This window comes from Drosophila sechellia, chromosome 3R (genome assembly GCF_004382195.2).
Source record: "Drosophila sechellia strain sech25 chromosome 3R, ASM438219v1, whole genome shotgun sequence".
Lineage (NCBI taxonomy): Eukaryota > Metazoa > Arthropoda > Insecta > Diptera > Drosophilidae > Drosophila > Drosophila sechellia.
Window position 1 is genome coordinate 26838563 of NC_045952.1, and position 26000 is coordinate 26864562.

General features: G+C 43.4%; 1 long non-coding RNA gene across 2 annotated transcripts in view; it reads right to left on the reverse strand.

Moving 5' to 3' along the window:
- Positions 1 to 26000, reverse strand: part of LOC116801627 — a 127182-nt gene that overhangs the window by 25900 nt on the left and 75282 nt on the right. For both annotated transcript variants that reach the window (XR_004362132.1, XR_004362131.1), the window contains one exon: positions 7959 to 8085. This is a non-coding gene — a long non-coding RNA (uncharacterized LOC116801627). The remainder of the gene's footprint in view (positions 1 to 7958; positions 8086 to 26000) is intronic.

The following is a 26000-nucleotide window of genomic DNA, read 5'->3' on the forward strand; positions in this document are numbered from 1 at the left end:
CTATTCCCATTCCCATTCCTGTTCCTTTGCCTTGTCGTTTTGTTTTTAAAACAAATTTCCAAAATCAATATTTGCCGAAAGTGTTTTGCATACCAAATAATTTGGCCAAACAACTTGCAAGGCAGCCAGAGTGCAAGTCAGGGGGTGGAGGAAAAAAGCATAGAATTTGTAGTGGCAACAGCAGCTAAACAAATTGTCAACAAATGATTTTATTTTCCTCTCTTTTTTTTGGGGGAATCACCTCCGCCCCAATCGGTGAACCCACATACGGTGGGGCCTGACCTAACCGCAGGGCATTGGCAAACAGTAAAAAAATTGAATCCAACTTTAAGTGGCATAGGAATCGGAAAAAGGACTCTAGCAGCTGAAAACTTAAATGCTCGGCAGGAATGTGGTATTATCGTAGGTAAATGGGCTGCAGAAAGATCATATTGTACGAAGTAGTACAAGCAGACCAGCTGCCTAAGCAAATAAGCGTTTCTGCCTAATGTGTGCCTAAGTTTTCGCTAAGTTTTCTGCTGTTTGTACTTTGCATAAGTAAACAACAAACGGTCCTGGGACCAGGGCATATTTCAAGCGGTCACGGGCAGCCAGGCGAGGCCCATTGATATATTACGTGTCAGTCGTTTAAGACCTGGTTATACCCTGTTTTTCGAAATTTAAAAAAGTTTATGAACTAACCGAAGTATATAAAAAATTAATTTAAAAATATTTATAGCAAACTAAACGACTTATCTAAAAATTAATAAAGATTCTTTAAAGATTTATCTCCGCTTTTTGGGTTTAATCAAAAATTGTTCTTTTGTCATCAAGTTTGTATCTTTGATTTTGCCTTCTTAAAAAAATGCATCAATTTTTTGACCAGGTTAATGGGTGACTGAAAGTCCTTGCTTGTTATGGCCGGTGGCCGCCTTCTCCAACCTCGTTAGCCAGCCGTTAGTTGGCAACACTTCCGTCAGGCAGTGCAAGTTTGACACGCGCATCAACACGCGCTTTGTCAAGCGCTCACCCCTTCGTCCTTCGTCCTGCCTCGGTCTCCTGCAACAGGAAGACCGCTCAGACGCACACCCATAAACAAACTCTCGCACACACTCTCGCACGGAGATGTCCTGTGTGTGTGTGTGTGTGTAGGAAATTGGTTTCGCTTGGCTGCACTTTGCTGAAAAACCAATACCGTCGAGGGAGTCGAGCAGGAAGTCTTCAGCGACCGCGCCGCACTCGATAATCAGCAATGACGGCGCACATAGGACATCAGGACATCGGGACAACAGGACAGCGGGCATCACGAGGAGCTGCGGACAGTGGGCTTAGCTCCTGTTTGGCCTCTGCTCTTTGAACCTACAATTAATTTACTTTGTTTTTCCAGCTGACCAGACATTAACATTACATACTTGACTTCCGTGCGTGCCAGGCGCACATACGCCTCCTTCGTCCTTCGATTGCTGACCTGCCATATGCCGGCATTTAGCCGTTTCCTTGCTTTAAGGATCATAAATTACTTTAAGCCGCTAAGCTCGCTTTCACTGATATTTCGCTGCTCCGCTCCCCTGCATATGTGTGTGTGTGTGTCTGTGTGTTTTTGTGCCGAGCATATAAGCACTTTCTGGCAAAACGGTGGGCAATTATGGCGCACCTGGTTGCTATTAGGGCGTTCGCCGCGCCCGCCCCACACACCCTATGCCACTTCCGCCCGCCATCTTACCTCTAATGACAGCCATTTGTGCAGTTTTTGTCAGTTTCGCTTATTTATTACACTTGTGTTGCTCCTCGTAATTTGTTTATTTGTTGCTTTAAAACTTTTGCCACGCGACATGCAATCCGCTCTTTTTCTTTGGTATTTGTGTGCACCGGCCAAAATGAAATCGTACTAAATTGGTGATGGATTGTCGATGACGGCTTTTAAATCATTTTTTAAAATGTATTTTAGTTTCATTCTATGTGGGTTAGATATCGACGAAAGAACACAATGAACTCTTTTTAAAAATGACGCTTAACATTTATCTTGGTATAATATGCCAGTGTGGCTTGGCATAAGTTAATTTGTGAGTTCAAAAAAAAAAAAAAAATTGTCCATTTCCATTTCCAAATATCCATTTGGATTATATACTTTTTTTGTGTGCATCTCGAGTTTCGCTGGCTTCAGATATTTTGCTTTTGTTTAAAGCCGGTAAAGCAGCGAATCGCATTTGCATACATTGGGTTTAAATATTCATTTCCAGCAAGTTGCAGCACCGCACAATCGGCCAGCACAATAAACCCGCCCCGAATGTCCTGTCGATGTCCTGGTATGGCAAACAAGGAGCGGGACTTCGAAATGGGAATGGTTCAATGCGTTCATTTTCAGTTTGATTTAACTTCAAACGAGACGCAATGACAGCGAAATTGAATTTGTTGCCGGTCGCGTTGATTCGAGTGACGTTCGATCGCTAATTGAAGGGATTAGCGCTGCTGACCTGTGAACCCACGAGAATAAATGAAAATCACGAGCCAAGATGCGCTGCCAAATGGGGCTTACTTGGGCGAAACAATAAACAAATTAGGCGACTGGTGCTTTAATTGAAATGCTTTGCCGCTGCTCGCACGATAAAGTAATATTAAAGTTGCCTAATGCCTAATGAGCACAAATACTGCTGGCTAAATAATAGAGGTCTCGGTGGAAAAGCAAATCCTTTTCGAGCTGCTGAAGCCGATTAGAGCGGCAAATGAGCTGCTCGAAAGACAAAGGCCTTGATTGATTGCCGTGGCGGACTTAAAGTTTGCTGCTTATTTAATTAGTCAAATTTTAATGGCTTTGCCAAGGGGCTTTCGAGTGGTGAAGCATTTGGCTTAAAGCGCTCTGGCCAAATTGTTTTCGGACTCGGCTTTTAAATCAGCCTGCAGCTTTTGGCGTTTGTGTGTGTGTGGGCGAGAATTTGTTTGGTTTGTTGTTTTTGCCGTTTGCTAATTTCTCGGCATAATTATGGCAATTGCCGTAAAATGTTGGGTACATATAAATTGGAAATTAGTTAATTTGCCGTTGCATTGCTCTGATTTCGGCCACTGGCCGAGGCATGCCACAAATCAATATGCAGCGCACAAGCGAGTGCATAAATATATTTATTGACATGCCAGCAATGGCAGCAATATTTTAATTAAAAACGTTTGCTAATTTCATAATTTAAGCATATTAGCTGTGCCGTTTTTTCAGCTTTTTTGCCTTTCTACTTAAATAATGCCCATGCGCTCAGCTTAATTCCTATTATTTATTTGCCAGCCTTTTAATTGATTTCGATGTTTATATTCTCCGTTTTTTACGCCTACACACTTCCATGCAATTATGTTTTTCATGTTAATTTACCAATTTGTCAGACCAAATAAAATATTATTATAATTTAAATGTATAAAAGCGCTCACCTCGCTGATACATTCACAAGCAATTTGCTCATCTACTTACGTATATTAAATGAATATTGTTGTATTTCCAGCATGCACTCCCATTATTTATAAATGCTAAACTGCAGCCTCATTTAAATTGGGCAGCCGAAAAAGCCCTTGATTACACACACTTCAAATGCCGAATAATTTTCCAAAATAATTTCAATTATGAACAGATTTTCCGGCCCCCAGCCCAGCAATCGCCCTTTCCATCCGCCGGTTTCCAAATGCAGACACAAATGGCATTTTGGTTTTGTGCTTGAACTCGAGTATGATTCAATTAAGCCTTGGCCAAAAGCGTGGCTCGGTGTCTGTCTGTATATGTGGGCCAGCTCATGCATTTGGTTACGAGGGAGTTTGTGTGAGTGGCGGTGTTATTTTAGCGCAGTTAAATGCACAGTTTAAAGCGCATCTCACTGCCGGAATGGGAGGACGGCGCATTTAGACCAGAACTTTCAAGTTAATTAACTCAATTACTTCCATTGCTTGGCATTTGAAGATTATTCTCAAAGCTGTGAAATATTTTATAGGCCATGGAGTTCTTTTCAATAGCAATGCTAAACCAAGAACGTTTGAATACTATTTAAATTCATATTCCGACTTAATACTCTAAATGGGTCAAAGCATTTAACTGAAAAATAAACAACACTTTTAAAACAGATTAATAGAGCATAACATTATATGGGCATGATACATAAAGTCGGGTGAAATCCTTTAGAGCGGCAAAAACTTTAAGCCCGATTACACCGTAATGTATCTGTTTCGTACTTTTAAAGTAATCCAAACTTTATTTCTAAACACACAAAAGTGGTTTACTAGTACACAAATTGGGGAAAGTATTGGAGCCCACTCACCGATTCCGAAAGAAACCTTTGCCATTTGCCCTCTGACCCCAACAAGCCATCATTAAACCCCGCACACATTTGGTGCGCTCTGTTGGCATTGCAAGTTCGTCGGACACCTTAATGGCCAACAGCCGTGACAATCTCTTTTCACATTCCGGCCATGGCCCACACATTTTGCCACTCTGTGGCCTTCTAATTGATGTAACAAGTGTTTGGGCCATGTATCTGCCAGAATTTATAAGTGGCAAAAGAGTCAGGGAAGACACAGTCAACACAGTCCAAGACGCTTGTCGATAGTAGTTGGCCTAAGGTCATCAGACACCCACATGCGACAGCGGACTGGAGACAGGGAGCATGGGATGGACGGAAGGAAGCAGGACGACCGCAGTTGGGTCCCCAGCCGACGTCCCCCCAAGGATTCACACTCAATAGAGGACGACACGTAGCTGGGCCAAGTGCTGATGGCCCAGACAACTGCCACTGAATCGGAGGACAGAAGAGCACAGGACTCGCCGGCGATTCCAGAAGCTTTTGCCTTTGCTTTAGCTTCGACTGTTGCTTGTAATAAATTTGCTTGAAACATGCAATGCTGTTTCTGCTGCCCCCGGGGGACAAGTGCGAAGGATTCCGCAGGATACTGTCTATGTGTCTGGCTTTTGTTCTATATCCATCGCTGATGATGTCGGTTTGCCGTGGAAAGCCACAAATTGCCACTTGGCTGCCCGCTCGTGCCAATCTGGTGCAATGCCTCTACTTATTGTCTTTATTGCTCCTACCCGCTGCTCCTGCAGATCCCACAGCTCTTGTTGTCGGCCTCTGAATAAATCTAAAGAAATAGCATTTAATGTCTATTTGCTGGAGATTAAGATAAAAAGCATTCCCTGGCAATGTCATCCGGGAAATAGGACTCGCCAGGAACTGGCCAGGACCTGGACCTGGACCTGCAGCAGCAGCATCTCTGTCTCTGGGCATTCGTGCGGCTTATCGATCTGGATTTGGTGCATTGTCTTGCTATCCGACCAATCCCTTTTCAAATGGCACGCTCGTAACTGCCACAAACAAGTGACACAATCAACACTTGATAGAACAAACACTTCTAAATTAATTAAATTGCAAATATCCTTGAAGCAGCTGCACTGCTCACTCACACGCGGTCAGTTTGGCGCACACAAAAGTCTGTGCACTGTGTGAAAAAAAGGACACAATGTTTGAAAGTTATCAATGTCGTCGATCAATATCATAAAAAATGGAAGATAAATTAAATATTTTAATGATACAGATCATTCCTTAAAACCTGTAGCTGATTATATTTAAAATGAAATTGCTACTGATTTCTTTGCAGTGTACCTTGCACATCCCATATAGTTGTCAACGTACTCTCGTCAATACTCGTCCGTAGGACCACTCTGCTCAGAGATAATCCAGGCCATCAATAATGCAAACAGTTCTTCCTGCTCCCGCACCATACAGAAGAGCACTTCCACTTCCACTCCAGCCCACTGGGCCACTACATCGCCTTTGGACTGAAGGAGCTGTAGCCTTGTTTGCTTTTCCTTGCGTCGCCTGCAGTTCTTTTGTGCTTTTGCTTCGGCTTGGAATAGTTTTGCTTTTGTTTTTTCCACCGCCCTCTGCCAGGTTTCTTTGGCTGGCGGCCATTGCCCAACAATTTGGCCAAAGATTTCTCAAGTTGAGTTGAGTTTGGGTTAAACTTGAAAATTAAATGAAATATTTTGCAGGATCAGGTCGTGTTTCCTCCTGTGAGTGTGATGGTCAGTTCTTATGCAAATGCAATCAGAAGAATGGTCGAAATTCGGCCACCTCAAAAGCTGTGCAAGAGGTTAGGGCCTTGTCTCTCGGGCTATCAATCAAAGTTTTCTGCGGGGTGCAAATGCCGTGTTTGCCTCAAACAATATTATAGCTATGGTTTTTCCGCCCCCATTACGCATTGCGGCCACGCCCACAAATTTACAAAAGCCGCAGCCTCGATGCGGGCGCGGTGGTTTTGGCAACAATTGCATAACACGAATATAAATTATGGGCGCGTGTAAATTTTTCAATTGCTTAATGAGCGGAAGTGGCCGTCATCGTTATGTGTTTCAAGTTGTACATGTCGCTTAAATGAATACCGCACGGAATAAGCGGGGGGATTGGTCCCTTGGGGCATTTCCATCGGTATACCTATGTCCTGTATCAGCGGGCTGTGGGGCGTGGCCTCGTCAGGTGTTCCGCATGCACTGCATAATTAATTACAATTAGGCGAATATCGTGGTTTGATTGCAGGTGGCAGTAGGTTGTTCCTGTTAATTTGCAAAAGTGTTGCCCGTTGAAATACGCTGAAGCGTTCGGCGCGAGCATTTAATTTATGGGCCAGCTGTTAAATGTTGTACTTTGTGTGACAAATAGCCTGCAAAGTTGCATATATGCACTTTGAGATTTTTCGGGCACAGGTAATTAATGTGGCGAGTGGCGCCCGAATGTATGCTACATTTTATGACCCACGACGAGTGAGTGCGTGTGTGTGTTTCGTGTGCGTTTTAATAGCTTATGAAAGGACTTTATGAACTCTCGAGTTTGCCAAATTAAAATTGTCACGAGTGCTATATAAACGAATTTGCTAAATTAATTTTTGAACAACATCAAAGTCGTTTATAATTTTTTTAACTGCACTAAATTGAAATTTAACTGTGGTGCGACAGCCATAGAGAATTCTGTAAAATGAAGTATTTGCTTCCACTTTTAAGTTAATATTACTAGAATTAGAGAAATAATTGTGTGATATGCTGTAATAAAAATATTTTGGGCGAATGGCCTTTAGAGACAGCATTTCGTAGAAGTAGAAGACCGCTTTGTACTCGACTTCCAGCTGCGCAAATATAGCCATAAATTGCTTAGTTGGTTAGGCCCGCACTGCGAATTGAATCACACTTTTATTCTGGCCCGAACTCAATTTCATGGCATTTAGAGCAGATTGCGAGTGGCGGCGGACCGTCGCCGTCCGCAGAGTGACGTAAATTAAATTAGTGTCAAAAGAGCACTGTGCGAGTGTGAGTGAGCGTGAGTGAGTGTCTGTGCGTGCCTGACATGACCGACAAACATAATGACCACCAACACTAACAGAACACGAGGAATGGCTGGAAAAAAAATGGGTAAAAAATGGCAAGGCAAAAATTGTATGCAAATTATGCTTGACATTGTTTCAGCATACTTTTTGGCGTGTGCGCCAAGACAAAAGCTGACATTTAGCCCAAGGAGCATAAAAAGTGATACAAAACGCAGGAATGAGACAGAGAAATGGAGAAAGAGAGAGAGAGAGCGACTAGAGAACGCTAGAGGGAGAAAGGGGAGGGCGTTGTCAGAGAAAGGGGGGCGGGAAAACTTTGTGACATTTTTTGGCGCGCACAACGGAAACGTGCAAAACTGGCAAATTTATAATGAGCCGCGGGTTCAGGCGCTGCGCGTCCGTTCGCTTCTGCATCTGCCGCCCACTTTTCCATTTCCCCGTTTCTCCATTTCCCACCAAAACTCTATCCATTTCCAGCCAGCGGCATTTTCTTGTGCTCTGCTAAGCACTAAGCGCATTTGTCGCAAGGTTTTGACTTTAAAGCCGAGGTGCCTCGGCAGTTGAAAAGGTCTCGGGTTGCGCGCTTTTGGCCATGCTTTCCACTTAATACCTGAAAATGCTTTTAAGAATTTTCATACCTTGATTTATTGGTTCGCACGCATATCCGCGCGGGCATTGATCAGAGTTTACTGCCAAGACATTTGCATTTCAAGTATGCCATGAATTGATGTATGGCATTGCTAAGGATTTCGCTAGCTGCAAATGCTGCACATAAAAAAAATATATGTTTTATATTAGTTATCAAAAATTGATGATGTTATTGAAAACAGTATTTGATTGGACAAGTATACGACATACATGAAATATTTATTTATTATTTATAAATATGTTATACAATTACTATTAATTATTCTATACGTTTTGAAAAAAGGCCTTCAATCAATGGGCCATTCAACATTCCAAAGCCTTAACTAGTTATTAATTCATGTTAATCAAAAAGCACAGTTTCATATTTCCCCTTTAAGTTATTAAGAGTACATCATTATTTAAGAACTTTTTTCCTGTGTGCTTAAACTGACGTCAAGGTTCACTGCAATTTATTGCATTATTGATATTAAATCGCCGAGCGAGTGCTTTAAATTAAAATTAAATATAAAAAGAACTGGCAACGATGCTCGTCGCATTCGCCTCGTTGGTGTTGCATTCAAATTTATTTTTCACGCATGTTAAATGTATTTCCGAGCTTAATTGCGATAACGCGGCATCTTTTAACAATAAATAAGATAACGAACGCCGAACGAGCGCTGCAACAATAGCAACCGCGAAAAACATTGACAAACAAAGTGAAAACGCCGGGGGGAATAACAATTTGTTTATCTTTTAAATGCCACACAAGGATCGGCCCGGCTTGGCTTATTAAATTTGCGGTGCTGTACTCTTTTCATTTTTTTGGCTTTTGGGCCAAGTCCGCGAACTTTGAGCCAAGTAATCAGCTTGCACTTCAGCAGCCAGTGACGGCGGATAGGCGTGGCGAGGGGGCTAGCCAAGCCGTTGACAAGTTGGCTAACTTTTAATGCAGCTCACTTAAAAGTTCTTACTCTCGACTGGAGCGGCAGCCTTGCGTTTACTTTATTAAAAGCCCGACGAAATCTTGATGCAATGTCAGCGCGAAAAATTTCCATACAGAATGTTGGATATGCACTCTTAAAGGTGTTTCGCTTTAAGCGTGTCCTATAATCTATGCCATTTTAACTACATTAATCGTGAACGTATGCAAAATATCGGAGGAGGCAAAAACCGAGGACGTCTCCTCCGGCTGGAAGCATCAGTATCCTGGACGGACGGAGCACAGTCGATTGCCTGGCACTTGGACACATGTAATAATTCAATTGTGTGAACATCTATTAAGGAAGATTGATGACAAGCGCCGGGCAATGAGAGCAGCCATCCGTCCCGAGTCCTGGCTGCATGTCCTGCAGGATCGTCCTGGCTGGTCGGACAGTTGAGTCAGTGTCAGTGCGTCGCCAGAAAAAAGCAGACAAGCACACTCGCACACACATACACGAGCTGGGGATTCGCTTATATGCAGGATAAATAAATAAATAAGAGACCAGATGGAGGAGCATCTATCATACATACGGGCAGCAACTCAACGCTTCCTTCTCACAACGTCACACGTTTTCAAGGTGTGCGAGTCAGCTCGGATTCTTCACTCGTTGTGTTGTTCATACCCGGTAGGAGGTTGGAATCAGGGGTATATAGTTATAGTGTAGTATATATAGTAAAGTTAAGTTAATCCCTAGTATTATGCCATGATTCCTAGTATTAATATAAAAAAAATATGCTTTGGCAAATAACGAAAGCACTACATTTGAGGTAGTGGCTAGAAGGTATCTCTAAGTCGATAGTCTATTTTCCTCCTTTTTTTTATTGCACACCGCAGTCTCGCATGTGAAATAAACGCTGTCAAATGGAAAATAATTCAAGATGGGTCAGTCATGTCAGTCGCTTTTAAAGCGCTAACAGGGGAGCCGTCCAAGCGAGACGAAGCCGAAGCAATATTGACTTACTGCCGGCATTTTCAACCTTATTAAGTTGACACTGAGGCGGCCCGCCCGATTCTATGGCGCTTTTAAAGTTGTCATCTCCGCCCTTTATGACAATACGCTTGAGTGCCCGCCGCAGTGGCTTTAAAAAAAAAAGGAATGTGTGCGATAAGTGGAAACAAGCTGACATTTATGCAGTTTGCCCAGCCAGCCTGCAGGCAAGCGTTCAAGCAGAGCATAGCTAAAGCAGAAGCAAAAGCACGGGAAAAGCATAGCATAGCACACATCTTGGAGTGGAGTGCACATATTTTGCTGTTTCAGCTGCTGCGACTCCTCGAAGCTCCGGTTTCTGCGACAGCAACAAAGCCAATACAAGGAACTAACGAGCTTATTTCCAGACACCATCTCTCAGTCAAAATCGCAGCAGTTGGAACAGCGGGAGCTTCGCAGATGGAGATGGGGATGGGAACTGCTGCCTGGCGGCTACATCACATGCATGATTGACTGCGCAGTTGTGCAGCGAAACGACTGATAGTCCATATAGAAACAGGGCGACAGGACATTGAGAGCATATCGGGGTAGGGAAAACAGGTGGTCGCCAAGCCGTATCGATTGTCATAAACTCCAGCCACATGACCAGAGTTTCCCGCCCCTTCATTTGTAAGTTTGATGAGTTGACTTTGGCTCGTCAGTTGATTATAGCAATTCAAGTTCGAATTTCCGCTGATGCATACTGAATTTAAGCCAATTAAGAACGATGTCTAAATAATGAAACCCGGGGCGGATACGCAACGGGGCGAAGGTGGCGTATACTTAATATGAAAAAGAAGCAGATAATAATAATTACATTAAAGCGTGGCAAAGGTAAGAAAAACTATGGTAAGAAAAAAAGTGTTTAGCACTTCGGCTGCCAGTTAATTAAAAGTTTATTATGGCGCCAGGGATGCAGCAGAACTTTGGCAACCAGATAAATCGGAATTCGTGGGCAGTGAAAATTTGATCCAAGATAAGTAATTACTTAAACTCTGCACTCTTTGAGATAATTTTATTTAACTTGTAAGCCTGAATAATATATTTAACCATCCCTGGAATTCAGGCAAGCTGCAGCTGCTTATTAAAAAGCACAGTGAGCCGAACAAAACAGCACTTTATTAAACTATTATTAATTAAATGCTAGTTCTACTTATCAATTAAAATTGACTACCATGGCAGCAGGGAATAGAGGTTGAGGGCCAGCAGCTGGAGAGCTAAGTAAAATTGGATTAAAAGGCGTTTCCTTTGTCCCCAGCTCCACAGCCAGCTCCACATCCTGTGAGCAGGATGCTCAATCATCGGACTTGAACTCCCGCACTCGCACAACGGAACCAAAAGAGGACAATTAAACAAGCAATTAACAGACGATCAAATTGAGTGAGTTGCCTTGTTGTTTGTCACTTGTCTTTCGGTTTTATGTGGAAAACCAATGCGAAAACACGACGATAGCAAACAGCGAAAACCAATAAAATGAACTTGTCATAAAATTAACGCATTTATAAAGCATACAATGCGGGATTAACAACGGCGGTCCTGCTCCTGACACACTCATCCACCAACAACAAACGCCGCTGATGAATACTGGGAATGAGAATCGGTGTGGGAATAAAAGGATATATGCGGGGAAAAGCAAATGGGGGGGTTATAAAAACTGCCGCGTGCCGTATGCCCAACTATAGGCATTTATAGGCCATTTTTATTTACACGCTGCGGACGAGTTGCGTGAGAAATAACTGCCACTTGATTTGCACAGTTCCCGGCAAACAGATAAGACAAACAACATCGCCCTGAGCCGAAGCATCAACAACACACTACAGATCATCATCGCCATCGTCATCGTCCTGGTCCTCGTCGTCGGTGGGATGTTTATGACAGACCCATAGCCATACAACGCAGTCACTGTTGATTCCACGCTCGTTAAATTAAAATTTACACACGATTTATCTGGATAAATTAGATACTCAAAACAGCATTTGACAGATGCGCGGTGTAGACAGAGATGTAGTTCTTTAGATTGTTTATATACATAAGGATTTATTCTTGTTTTGGTTTGGAAAATATGAAATTCAAATTGAAGTGGTTATCTAAAAACAATTGATAAGATACTAGTTCGATCGATTCGTTGGTTTTATTTCCGATTACATATCGATATTTCTAGATGAGCTATTTTTGAATAAGGAATATTTTTACAACAGGGTATTCCGTGTTCGCTTTCAAAAGCACATCATCGCACCTTCCGGAGAAGAAAGCATGCCAATACTCGACTTTATCGCTGTAGTTATGAGGAAATCGCGCCGTTGCTGTGGATGTTGCTGTCGCTCCTCGTACATCGTATATTGCACGACAGCTGGCGCACACTTTGCGCCTTTGCCCACAAATTACTGCAGTCAAATTGATCGATTGTCTCGTGCAGGAGCGACAGGAAGGACGAAGGATGAAGGACGATGACGCTGGATGGGGACAACGTAATGGGGCCAAGAGGGGGCATACCGTTTTATGATATAAGGCAAGAGGCACTGAACTGTGGTAAACGATTTGTTGTTGTTTTTGTTGTCTTGAACATTGCATGCCACAAACACGCACACACACTCACCAACGTGCCCACCCACCCACTCACATACACACACACACAGATGAATTGAATTAAATTGGATTCGTTGAGTTTGTGTAAACAAAATTTTAATGTCTTTTTGCTTTTGAAGTCATTCACTCAAACTCAAGTTGAGCTGTGCAGCCCAGACTCTCTCGCTTAGATTCACACACACACAAACACACGGAAGAGTTGGGCGGTGGGCGGATGGTCTGGAGTCACCATGATGTTGATATGTCTGACATAAATTTCATCAACTGTCTAAGTTAATGACAGTAAATTTGTTTGAAAATTGCTTTAAAATGGCAGGGCAACCAAGCAGCGCAAAAACAGTGAGAGGAGCCGGAGAGATGGGTTCGGTTGAGGCTGGTTTCGTTGGTTAGTTGTTAAGGTAGGCAGACATATAGATATGTGTATGTGTATATGATATGTACGTGTACAGCCCACCCCACCAGCACGCACACAAAGACAACGGCTGGGGCGCCATGTCGCTGTGACAGCCATGCGCCAAAGACGCTGGCACTGGGAAAGTAAAAGAAATGACTGAATCCAGCGAAATGTGTCATGATAACTCAAATAAAGAATGGATGCCAACCCATGCTGAAACCCGCTGTCGCAGCCTCCATCTTTTACCCCTTAACCCCTGCCAGCCCCAGCCCCTGTTCCATTCTCCACACCCTCAACCCAATGAGTTCAAGTCAGTCAACCAGCCGCAAAATGCAAAGTGCGCGGCATTCACGGCAGCGGAAGCAACTCGCACACACACACATGGCGAAGAAAAAATCGCATAGGGGAAAAAACTGAAAAATAGAAGCGCACAGGATGCCGGCTAGGATGAACTTATTACGTAAGAGCGAATTTATGAAGTGAAACGAGTTAAATGCCAGGCCAAAAGCAACCCAGGGTCTATGGGGTAACCGCCAGTAACCAGAATCGGAAACAACACGCAAAGAAAAATCTTGATTGTTGGCTTGTGTCGTAACAAAATTGAAGGTAAATATGCAGAGCACAAAAACTACTAACTTTAATAACTCTGTTAGCCAAAGAAATATATGTACCAGAACAAGTTGAGATGACGAATTACCAACTAATATCGCAGTGTTTTCCCTCTGTGTTGCGACAGCTAAGAAATCATTTCGCAGCCTGTGTCTTGTGCCCAAAATTTTTAATCTGATGATGTCAACACAAATTGTGGGCCACACAGTCGAGAGGTTCGAAAAAAAACACAGCATACAGCGCACAGCACACACCAGCACAGCAGAAGCATAAACGCGGAGCACAGCAAGGACATCAAGGACTAAGGACTCCGCAAAACGCTCTGGCTGGCTGGCAAAAGGTTAGACGGCGAGTGTCAAGCGCGGAGCTCTCGCCTTCGAGTGGCGCACAGCTAGGATCTGAGAATCTGCGACTGCAACTGCCACAGCGGCCTTGTAGTGTCACTTGCAGCACATAAATTTGCGCGGGTTTTTATTATTTTTGTCCATTTTTTTCTATATATATATATGTGTTTTGCCAGGACTCGGCATTATACAAGTGCAATTTGCAGCTGCCGCTGCTGGCGAATTTGGCGGAGTGGCGGTGGAAAGGCGCTAATGCAAGGCACCGCAGCGTGAAGGATACGGGCACGCCTTGGCTTGTTGAGAGAGTCTCCATCCTGCGAGCCTTCGGCTTCCACCTCCTCGAAAATGTTAAATGATGTCGGATGACGACACTGCTTAGGTCACTAGACAGGTAATAATGGCCTAGGTATAATCCCACTCCCAAGAATTTGAAAATTGTGTAAGTACGTTGGGAACATGCCTAATTCTGGGAATTCTACTATCTTGTTTCTTTACTAAATCTGAATTAAAACACAATTATAGTTGTGTTCAAACATAATTATTTAAAGGCACTCTGCGGGTCGGTGCACAGAAATAAAAGTTGATTTAAGCACAGCTTGATCGGTTTCAAATGGCAAACAGATTTCGATTGATATACCTTTTTCCCAGCTCCAATTTAACACTTTTTGTGTTCAGAAATCGACACATTATTCCATCAATGGCAAATACCTAAATGCATTGCAGCTGTCAAAGTAATATACATATACCGCATGTGGATTGCCGCCAAACCGCGCTTGAATGCATTTAATTAAGCCTGATATCCAAATACAATTAAAACGAACATAGTCAAAGCAAGTTGGGTGCTGCCCGCGGCTATTAGATACCGCTATCGCAACATTTGCTTAACCGAAAACAAAGCTGTGAAGCTTCAAGGGGCCCCCGGGTCATCCTGGGAAAGGATGTTCGACGCCCCCATGACAAAAGTCACGAGTTTGCATGTGTTTGGCCATATCTAGTTTAAATTATCGACATTGCCGCAAGTATATCAAATTTACGGCACCCAAAGTGCATGCATAACCAGTAAGTTCTAGGGGGGTTTTGGGGCGTTTTCGGTGGTTTCCCCGGGCAATCGTGGAATAGCAACATATACAATACAGTACAAAGATAACAATGAACTTTGTGCCAAACAACAGTGTCCAATTAAATTGCATTCCGACGCGTGTGCGCGAATTATGGAGCGGAGCAAAATGCCGTTTATTAAATTTCAATACCCAATCAATAAGCCGGGATCCGGGAAGCCAGGGCTCCAAGAATCCAAGGATCCAAGGATCCGTGGAACTCCAAGGACGCCGCTCCGTTGCAATTTAATGAAAGTATCACAATGATTGGTTTCCACTGGCGACTAAGCAGCGGCAAAAATGTCCGGCATAATGAATGGCATCGGGCAAAGACACTGGGCGCCGTCGAGCGTCGTCTTCGTCCGAGTTGCATTAGTCGCCAACATGGAAATGCTATATATAAGCCCGGACAGGAGCCTTGGCTGACAGGCAGCTTAAATCCTGCCGAAAGCGCCGGACCACTACTGCTCCTGCTCCTTGTGCAGCTGTAAGCTGGCGGAGAAGCATCGGCATCAGCATCAGCAATGGAGGCATCCACAGCATAGCCATCGCCATCACCATCACCATCAGCGGACCAACCCGACAAGATGCATTGTTTGGCGTAGAATTTAATTTTAGTTTAACTTTGTAATTTATCGATGCCGTATGTCGTCGACGAGCTCAAGCTGCTCGTCGCTCTCCTGCGCGTCCTTCCTTGAAATGCGAACGTCCGTAACGGGAAAAGGTCCTTTTTGCAGGGCGGTCCATGTTACACGCGAAGAAAAAGCATACTGTTAAAAAGCATTTAATATTCTTATAGATCCGTATCTCGGTTGATACTTTTCAATCTTTTGATTATTTTAAACCTTTTTTGAAAGTGTGAAGTATTTTCTCGAAGTGCATTGGTGGCTATCAAGCGCAGCCCGCCGCTGACAACGCTGCTGACTACCTTCATTAGTGTTTTGTTTGGCTTTGGCTAACCATGGGGGACAGGCAGGGGAACCTTTTTTGATGTGGGCTTGCGCTTTTTGAAGTTTACCCCCGAAAACTGCACAGTTTTCGCCGCTGCAAGTTACCAATTCTACTTTTGCTTTTCTATTTCTTTTTTTTCCGTTTTTGGTTTGTTTTTTGTTTTCCCGTATATATTGTTGGATGGTTGGCCCTACCATCTGCGCTTTGTCTTGCATTTGTCTTCATCGACAGCCAAGTTGTTAGCTCTTTCATTTTTCTTTCGGTCGCAAAAACTTTGGACTCGTTCTCATTTGCCCGCTTTCCACTCAATTCCCATTTGCCCCAGTATCAGTGGCTAACTCGTTTGTCTTCTCAGTTCGCCTTTACGTATACGTAATGACAATTAGAATTGACAGACACAGCGCTCGAAAAGTTCACTTGCCCGTCCAGTTGCCTCCAGCAGATGTTATTGTTGATTGCATCTAATCCCGAAGATTTTATACTTGCTGCAGCTCGAGCAGCACCCACTCCATTAGTCCTTAATGAACAAGTTACAATTTGGGCGAGAGCTGGTCCAACCCTCTCACCCATGACAATCCCTTCTCGGTCTCATCAATATGGAATTAGACCCCTTCTTATATATATATATATATACATATATATCCCGAGTGGAATAATAGTTCTGGCTTTATCCCAAACTCCTGTCTTGTTAGCAACCGCATTACGTGCTGCCTGCTTTTAATTTGTGGGTGTCGGTACATTCACCCCAATCAGACATATTCACATATATATGTATCTGGCTGGGGGTTATGGCGCTTGCAATTCTTGGAGATACTTTCAAGTGCACTTCGGCAGTTATTCATACTCTTTGTGGGCCAATTAATATGCTCGCATTACAAATATGCGCTCAATTACGAATAATTAGTCAAGCACGTGTAGCCACGCCCCGGCCATTAGACATGTTGAAGAAAAAGAGTGATTCTTGAGGGGATGGGTGGGGGTGGGTGGGGAAGGGTGTAGGAAATAGGAAGGAGTAGAAGGAGGATATGGTCGCCAGGATGGCTGACTGACTAACCGACTGACTGTCAGTCGTCTGTCTGCCATGTACATGAAAATCCAATTTCGCGTGGGTTTCATTAGCAGTTCAACCCAGCGCCGTTCGGTTTGGTTTAGATGTCTCGCACTCGTGTGGGCGACTTGAGCAATTTGGCAGAGCGCTTTCAAACGAAAAAGGACGAGACCGCAAAAAATAATTAAGCACTCGGCGAATTCGCCGCTTGACAATGTCAGCAGCTCCTTTCAGCGACAGGAATAGAAAACAGCCGAAACAGTAGAACAAATCAATGGCGCTCGGTATTGAAATATTTGCATCCTTTCTGGCCAACCAACCACGCAGTACATCCTTTCCTCTCTTCTGCGGCTAAGTCTTAGGCTGAGTGGAAATCCGAAATGCGAAGTCCTCGTGGCAACGACGGCAAACAACAACGGACATGTGTCGCTTAACATTCTGCCAGAGGCACTCGCGTCCTGGGCCCGCTATATTGAGTTGCCTGCCCATCAGTCAGCCAGATAGCCATCCTGGCAGTCAGTTAGTCAGTGCTCAGTTCTGGGTGCTCGGTGCTCAGCTTGCTGGTCGGCATCAAATGAAGTGAAATCGATGCGCTGCTGACTCTATTCATATGAGCCAAGTAGAGACAACCGGAGGTGGGGACATCCGCGTCCACTGTGCCGTCAGTCAATCCAGCACACCCAAAGAAAAGTCATGAGGGGATCCAGTAAGTTCTATTACAGAAAATAAGGTACAGTGTCCTTCTTCTGTTAGCAAACACAGTGAGATATAATGAGATACTTAAATATTTTTAAAAAGATAATTGATCTATTTGATTCGTAATGTGTTATTATATGTTTGTAGATAATTTTCTCCCAGTGCAGATATCATAGGGCAGAAACCGAGAAGCAGATTCCGAGCTGCGGGCGGGCGTCATGCGGGCAGCTGTCAATGTGTCTATGGAAATGCGCGGCGCACATTTGAGTGGATTTGCTAACTGATTTTGTTGAACAGTCGACTGGCGGCGCTGCTGATTTGCTGATTGCGATGCCGCAGTGTCCGAAGTGTTCTGGTTCTGGCTCTTTGTGCTGACAATCGAATTGTGTTGACGCTGCTGGATTATTACTTCATAAGCAGGGTGAAACAATAAAATAATAATGCCAAGCCAAACCAATGCCATCAATCGCCCAAAACCCAACCAAAGCCAAGCCATCGAAGTCGCAATGTCAATTATCAGCGATTCCTTGTCAACGTCTTGGGCTTCGTGGCATGCCCTTCCGATTCGACAAACCCATTAACCATTTCATTCGATTTTCGTATGCGAATCGCAATTGCCACTGGCATTCCATATTAACGGCGGCTAAGCTAATTTGCTGCCAAGGACATGGGGCAAAATCGTGTGGATTCAACTCGGAGCCACTTGAGGGCCACCACAATGCCATATAAAAGCGTGGCTGGATTGAGTAATAAGCTGCGAAGCGTTGAGTTCATTTAATTGAGCCGGAGATCGAATCAATCAGTTTTGTCGAGACATCGAGATTGCTGTTTGCCAATTACGTTTGAAAATGTTTGGTTGCAATCCAAGCGAAGATATATATTTTTCTTATAAAATTTTTCATCAGAAAACATTGGCCACTTTATTACATTTTAATATGTAAAATAAAAATAACCAATAAACGCAATTGAGTTATATTTTTGCCATCCACCCTTTTAGCTCGCATTTGGAAAATCTGTATAAAGTGTAAAACAATAAATTTTTGCTGTTGTCGAAATTGTTTAAATTTCAGCTAGGACATACGTGCCAGAAATTTTAATTAATACCTTTTGCCAACAATCAAATATTTTACGGTTTATTTTAAAGCTATTAACCAACGGCTTTTGGGACGTTTTTCCATAAATAAAATACAGCAAATAGCCAAATAACCGAATCATCATTTTAATGCATTTATTTTACGGTGCAAAGCAAAAAAATGCTTGCCCTCAGCTGCTGATGGAGTCACAATGACGTGACAGGACGAAATGGAACGAACTGAAACGATGGGGCGCCAAGGTAGTTATTTCCGTTCGCAGACACTTCCTCTATAGAGTTGAGAACCTGTTAAGCACTCAATGCGTAGAAGAAAACATTCGGAAATAAGTTCATTCATATGGAGTTCGGGCCAGGAGCGAGTGATTCCTCGACGGGAGCTGCGTCCGTGGTCGGGCCTTTAAATGGATTTTACGGAATCCTCATTTAAATACACAACGGGCGGCAATCATCGGCAATGGGCTTACATAGTAACACAAATACCCTTAAAGGGGATTTAAATTGAAAATATATTAAAGATTAGGGGAAACAATGTTTTCTAAATACTATTATATTTTGAAAACTAATATAATACAAATTGAGTGTCTTATTGACTTTCCCTTCTCCCTAGAACCTTCTCCCAATCACAGAAATGCCCAATTCGCTCTTAGTGTATGCATATGTATGGCTTTTGTGGTATATGGAAGCGAGCGAGCCAGTTCAGTAATCGCATGTGCCTGGCCGCAGGAACAACCCACATGCATACACAGCTGCCCATGAGTTTGTGTGTGTCAGTGTGTGAGTGTGGGAAAACCGGAGAAATAGCAGGAGAAAATCGGGGAAAAACCAAGAGGGGAAAATGGGCAAGGGCGGAGGTCAGCGAGCGCTGGACCGGCATAAAAAGCTTGTTCTATGCAGTCGTTTAGCTTAACCGCAACATTATGTCGAATGCTGGAATCTTCAATCTGCTGATGCTGCTCCGGCTCTGGCTCCTCTTTCTAAGCGAGCTGATGGGGTTCCCGGGGGCTTTAGTCAGTGGTCCGGGAGTCCAGGAGTCGCTGGGAGTTTATGTTTCGGGTCAAGCGTGAAGGCATATTCATTTTACCCCATTTCCCATATCCGTGGCCCGGACCTAAATTCCCGCTGAAATATGCAGAGCGATGCGTGTGTACGTAAGCATTGTTTAATTTTGAAATTTTTGCCCAGCGTACCAGAGCTTAATAAGCAAAAGCCAGGGATTGCATTCCGCAGTATTGTGTTCACCGTTTCCTACGGGATTTTCTACCATCGAGGGACCTTGAAAAGTTAGACGAATGAGTTTAAATGGCAATTACCAGTCAAACATTTCGGGTGCGTTTTTCACTTTGAGCAGCAACTTAATTCAATTGCCGCTGCACTCAGAAAAGGAAGTTTTTGGAGATCAACGGGAGGGAAAGAAGTTCGCATTCAGACTACTCCGTTCGCTGCTGGCAGGCCAAGTCCATTAAGTTGTTTTAATTATTAAGCAGCCTTAAAAGCGATGCCTTTGCGTTTTTAATTCCAACGAGCCTTTGCATTTAATTATGAGCACTTTTGTCTGCTCTGCAGCAGCACGAGTCCGCACAGATCAGAGTTTAACAAACTTTGTCAACTTGACCCTGCCCAGCGAAAAGGGTCGTCGGACGATAAATAATACGACCTCTAATATGGTGGGTGGTGGGTGATTTTTGCTGCGCGATGGGCGAAGAAGGCATATAAATTGGGGAAAAATTCCGATAGCTGGCGATTGGCTTTTGCCACCTGACAGTTGAAACTTTTGCCGAAAAACCCAGGGAGCACATGCACGAAATCATATCCACGCACAACAAACACAAATCTTAACCACACACACACACACCGGCTTTTCTATATAAACGCACACATATACATATATGGTATATTGGGGAACTTGGGCCTGATCCCGAGACGAGGGCTAGCTGCGTCAACGGCACAATTTCGTAATTTTTATGGCAAAAGTTCTCTAATCAAATTTAATGAATTGTGAAAAAGGCAACAAATATACGACAACTTTCTGGGAAAGTTTGCCCTGAACCCGAGTCGAGCATACAGCATCCAGCGTCGAGTATTGAGCATTGAGCATCTCGTGGCTGATATTTCTTATAAGTAGACGTCAACCCAGCGAGTCGAGGATGCGGCATCGATTCGGTTTGGCGTTGTAAATTGGCGGATGTGATTTTTGTGGGCTGGCATTATTAAATGCGGCATAAAATCAGCCCAACCACTCCGCATTGAAGTCTAACAAATGCGCACAGTTAGCAGGGGCAGCCAACAAATTGTTGTACACATTTCTTTTTTTGCTTTTTTGACTATGGCTGCTCTAGCTGGTTGTGTCCTTTGTTGTGCCTTGTGGCTGCTGAAGTGTCCTTGCATTGTTCGAGCACTTTTCCCGGCTCAAAGTTTGTCAATGTAACGGAAAACTGTGTTTAAGTAAATTTTTCATAAATTTTCTGTTTGCAGGGGTTTAGGGTGCAGATGAATTGTGGAGTGTCGCAACTCGGCAAGATAAATATGCAAAGTGAAGTTTTCATTTTTTGTATTTATTTAGTTAGAAGCAAAGTTGATATTGATATTTCCGTAATTTGGTTGAGTTGCATTAAAAAAAAAAACGGTTTGTGAATTTTTATGCACGAATTCGTCAAGCGTATACTCTCATTAAGTTAATTGCAGTTAAAAAGTAATGTTGAATTTTTTTTCTAAATTTATATGTCAGCCACCCTGTCGTGTGCCTGCTGGCAGCTTTTATTATAAGCCGCCATAAATTGTTATATTTTATTAATGTGCCTCGAACGCGTCTAGTTCGTTGGTTGCCAGTTGGCCATATGGAAGTATTAATCAAAGCAAGAACAAAAAGTGTACCATACATTTGAGCGCTGCAAAATTTTGGCGATTTTTCATTATACGCGTATTTTTGGGCGCTCTAGCCAAAGTTTTGTGCGTAACGCAACAAGAGAAACAGAAGCAATTTACGCATTGCCACAAATATTCGACATGACTTTGTGTGTGTGTGTGTGGGTATGAGTGGGTGTGTGAGTGTGTGGTGCCATTATGATTACTCATACGCTGCGTTTGCAGCAATCATACGGCACGTTATTAGCTGTGTCAGCCTAACAAAAATAATGACAATGAGAATATGCCAAAAGTATTTGTATTTCTCCGAACGATTTATATATATGCATGGACGAGTATATATGAGCAAATGTACACACGTAGTTACCCAGCTCGTTGCCAGATGATGACGACGTCTTAACTCCTCATTGCCGTCGTCGTTAGCGTCTTGGGCCAACTGAAACGTTGAGATTTATGTCTTGGCATGATCTTTTGTGCTGCCAGAACAGCTAAGAAAATATTATATGAAATAATACACACAAAAACACGCTTAAACACCCGAGCACGCATATGATAGCATACATGTATATGTATAAGCTCCGTATATACTCGTACACTCATTTTTGGGGCGTTAAGTGCTTTCTGCTGCGTCATCTTTTAAGTATTTGCAGCATAATTAGCTCGCCGAGTGCGTGTGTCAGGAGTCGAGTGTCAAGTTGAGGAGTGTCGAGTTGAGTTGAGTCGAGGCGGGTTGAGTTGAATTTGGGCCAACTAACACGGAATTCACAGGCTAATTGTTTCGTTTCAAAAGGTACGTATATCTGTGTGGGTGAGGGTCTGTTCTTAAAGCCGGTTAATTACGGACCCCCATTGAAAATCATTTCGCTTTAAGCCTTTTGCTCTTTTGGGCTTAGAATGTCAATAGTCAGAAGACGAATTGAAAACCACATCAAAGTTTCGTGGCCCACGACCTTTTTCCACAACCTTTCAGATATTTTTTCGAATTTGTTAGCTAATTAAACATCAGTTGGCTGGCCATAAATTGCCGCTGCAATAGAAATGCTCGGCTTATAATTTGTATTTTTTTAGCCCTTGGTTTTAGGTCCGCAAATTGAGTTCATTGCACTTGTCGGCCAGCCAGCGGCATGTTGCAGCCACGCGGCGTATGCGCAATATTTGCTGGCTGTGCAGCATTTCTTTGGCACTTGGCTGGCCAAAACGCAGTCAGCTGAACTTTGACAGTGGCGGGCTATAATTTATGACTTGTTTTACAGGCACCCCCACACATACGAACACACTCCATCGATAGATGGCGCCACTCGCTAGGACGAAGGACTTGAAATATTTATGGAGTTTTCTTTTCGTTACAATTTCTCCCCCGATTTTCCGCATTTTTTCGTTTTATTTTTTTCGCTGCTGGTCGCAATGGCTTGCTTTTCGTTCTCTGATGTGGTTTTATCTTGGGGACACGCCCCCGCTGACAAGCTTTTGGAATGGGGGCGGTCGGGTCGCTCAGTCAACAGTTGACTTTGCCTTTGTTTATGACATGTCCCCTCATTCATTTTAATTAATTCTAGCCAGCATTTCGCGCCCATGGCAATGACGTCCCAATGCAAACAATAAAAAACAAGCGGACAGAAAAAAAAGGACTTGGAACTCGGACTTGGAGTCGAGATTTGCCTGGACATGGCGTTGGAGGCTCTGATGGCTGCCCTATGTAAAAATCACGGGGCGTTTACGCTGGCCAACTATTTTTATTTCCATTCTCATTTTTATGCTCATTCCTGGCGGATGCCTTACAAGTAACCCGGCAACATTGCGAATTGCGATGTCGAGGCCAGGCATTGGGGGCATGGGCATTATTGACGTAGTTTATGGAGCCATTTATGACGATTCAACATTTTTATTTCCACCGCACCGCAAGGAGTGCTGGCGGAGGATAAAAGGGCCGAAGTCGGTAGAAAAAAAAAGAAAACAGGAAGTAGCAAGGAGCAGCAGCAACTTAAATTTACTGCTTGTAAAAGCCGTTTGCCCCGGTGTGGGTAAATAAAAACAAAAGGCGGGGAGGGCCGCGAGAACAATGCCAAAACAGCGAGGGAGTCAGCCATAGATAAAGCTTAGATGCGCAAAGCGTATCGAGTTTCTATTATCTCTGCGAAAACGTCGCGACGTCTGGGAGTCGAAAAGTTTTTACGCAAAAGATGGGGAACTTAAAAAATTAAAAATAAATACCACGGAAACATAAAGCAAGAGCGCCAGCAGCGCCAACAGCCAAAAGGCAGTACGAGCTGCATTCACGGAGCATCTTCACACAGGCGCATAATGAAGCGCGTCATTATCCTTAAGATACATAAACAATGCCGGCGAAGGCAGCAGCTGGCTGGAGGTAGTGCAGCTGCATTGGGTACACCCAGAAAAATCAATTGTAGAATGGAAAAATTATTCACTTTTTATAGGCGCCATTTCAGATACATAATGTAAAGTGCATGTGCATGCTTAAATGCAATAAAAGGGTGTCAAATAGGAATGCAGTGAAAACACATAGTTGCATACTCTCGAGAAGCATTGAGTGAAAATATATGGTTGCATGCTTTTCAACACCTTTATAAATGCTTTTAAGCCCCGGCGCTTTTTTAGACATCCACTTAAAATCATTTCTGCAATTATTTTATACATTATTTTAATTCCACAGTGTACAGCTAAACTATAACAAGCGGCAACAGAAACAACAATAGACAGCTGGGCAAGCGAGTGGAAAATACTCCGTCATTGTTTCTGTTCAGTGCTTAATTACCAGGCAAAAGTTCCATAGTTCCTTGAACTGGGCGAAAGTTTGTGGCATGTGAGGATTGGACAATGTGACGGTAGACAATTACCTTTTGCATTTCGCAATGCAATAAAATTCTCCCAAACCATGTTGATAAGATCCGGAAAAATATTTTCGAGTCTCTGGAGTTGTGGAATTCTCAATTAGCTTGCATAAACGTTGTTTTATTGGCCAGACAGACACAAATATGTGCATGTAGCCATGGGTTGTCGAGTTGGCTGGGCAAACTCGAAAAAGTGCATAGAATAATATGCATGCGAAATATTTTTAATAGATCGTTTTAGTGGCATCCTTTTGTGCTGCATGCTACATGCCGCATGCAAGTTTATTTTCTCAGAGAGAGCGAGTATTTCGCCCCCTTTTGTTTCTTGCCGAGGAGCATTTATTGGTTTTTGAATTTTAATTAAAATTTGATAGCCGGCGGCGCCAAAAGCTGCAGCTTGGGCTCGCACAAAAATATTGCAAATTGCAGCTGCGTAGAAGGGTTGCATTATTTCGATTTTACAAGTAAGTTACCCCCTATTCATCTACGCCCCTGGCTGGTCAATGAAGAGATAGCCCCTGCTTTCTGCTGTTATTGTTGTCTAATACCGGCTATGGTTTTGTTTGACTGCTGAACTGGCGAGCTACGCAGATATTTGCGATCTGGTGCTCTCAATAAAAGTTTATTAAGCCAACAAATGTTGGACCACTGGCGTCGGGTGCAACAATTTGGGGCACGCTGGAGCTGTGTACCATTAACCCGTAACCTGTAACCTCTGCCAATCAAATTACAGCCGCGGTTTAGCGAGCCCGGCTCAAAATTTCATTTGTGTTAAGCTGGCTAAATTGTTTTGCTTATTATGTAGCTACAATGCTGCCGGGTGTTTCTGCTACTGCACGGTGCACATGGCGTATGAGTAATGTTTATATGAAAATTATGCAAAATGCATATTAAAAAAGAAAGGTAAGCCCGCTTGCTGGCTGCTCTCTAAACGGCGGGTGCAGTAAAAATGTGAGCCAAAAGCTTCTTAAGGATTAAAAACGTCAGCAATTTTGCGGTACATAAAAAATGAGGGGCCCGAATGAAAAGAAAGGTACACAAAACAGCAAGGGAGGACACGAAAAAAGGGTAACAAAGCAAAGGCAACAGCCACAAAAATATTTAATAAATTTTACAAGTAAATAAGCACCAGCAGCAGCCGGGCGGGGAAAAGTTGTAAAAACTGCAAGAGCGCAGGATTTTTGTTGTCCACGCTGAGTGGGCAGCCATGGGTTGAGGGTTCATGGTTCAGGGGGTCGCCGGATGCCACATGTTAATGATAGTTTGCCAAAGCCGCAGCTGCAGCAAATCTGTTGCCACACGACGGTTCTCCAGCGGAATGCAAGCGGAGCAAACGGAGGGCTTTGTGTGCCTGCCTTAGTTGAGTGACATGTAAATAAAAGTAAAGTGCGTTGATGGTGACGACAAAGTGAAACGGATGCCGTTGAACGGCACATTTGGCTTTAATGCTTCATAATCGCCAAACAATTTCATTTCTCACACTCAGGTTGTTTTTGGACCTTGCTTGGCCTTTTCTGACTTTCCTGCGAGTGTCAACAGTTTTTGCAAGCTGCACGCAGGGCCATAAACACACGA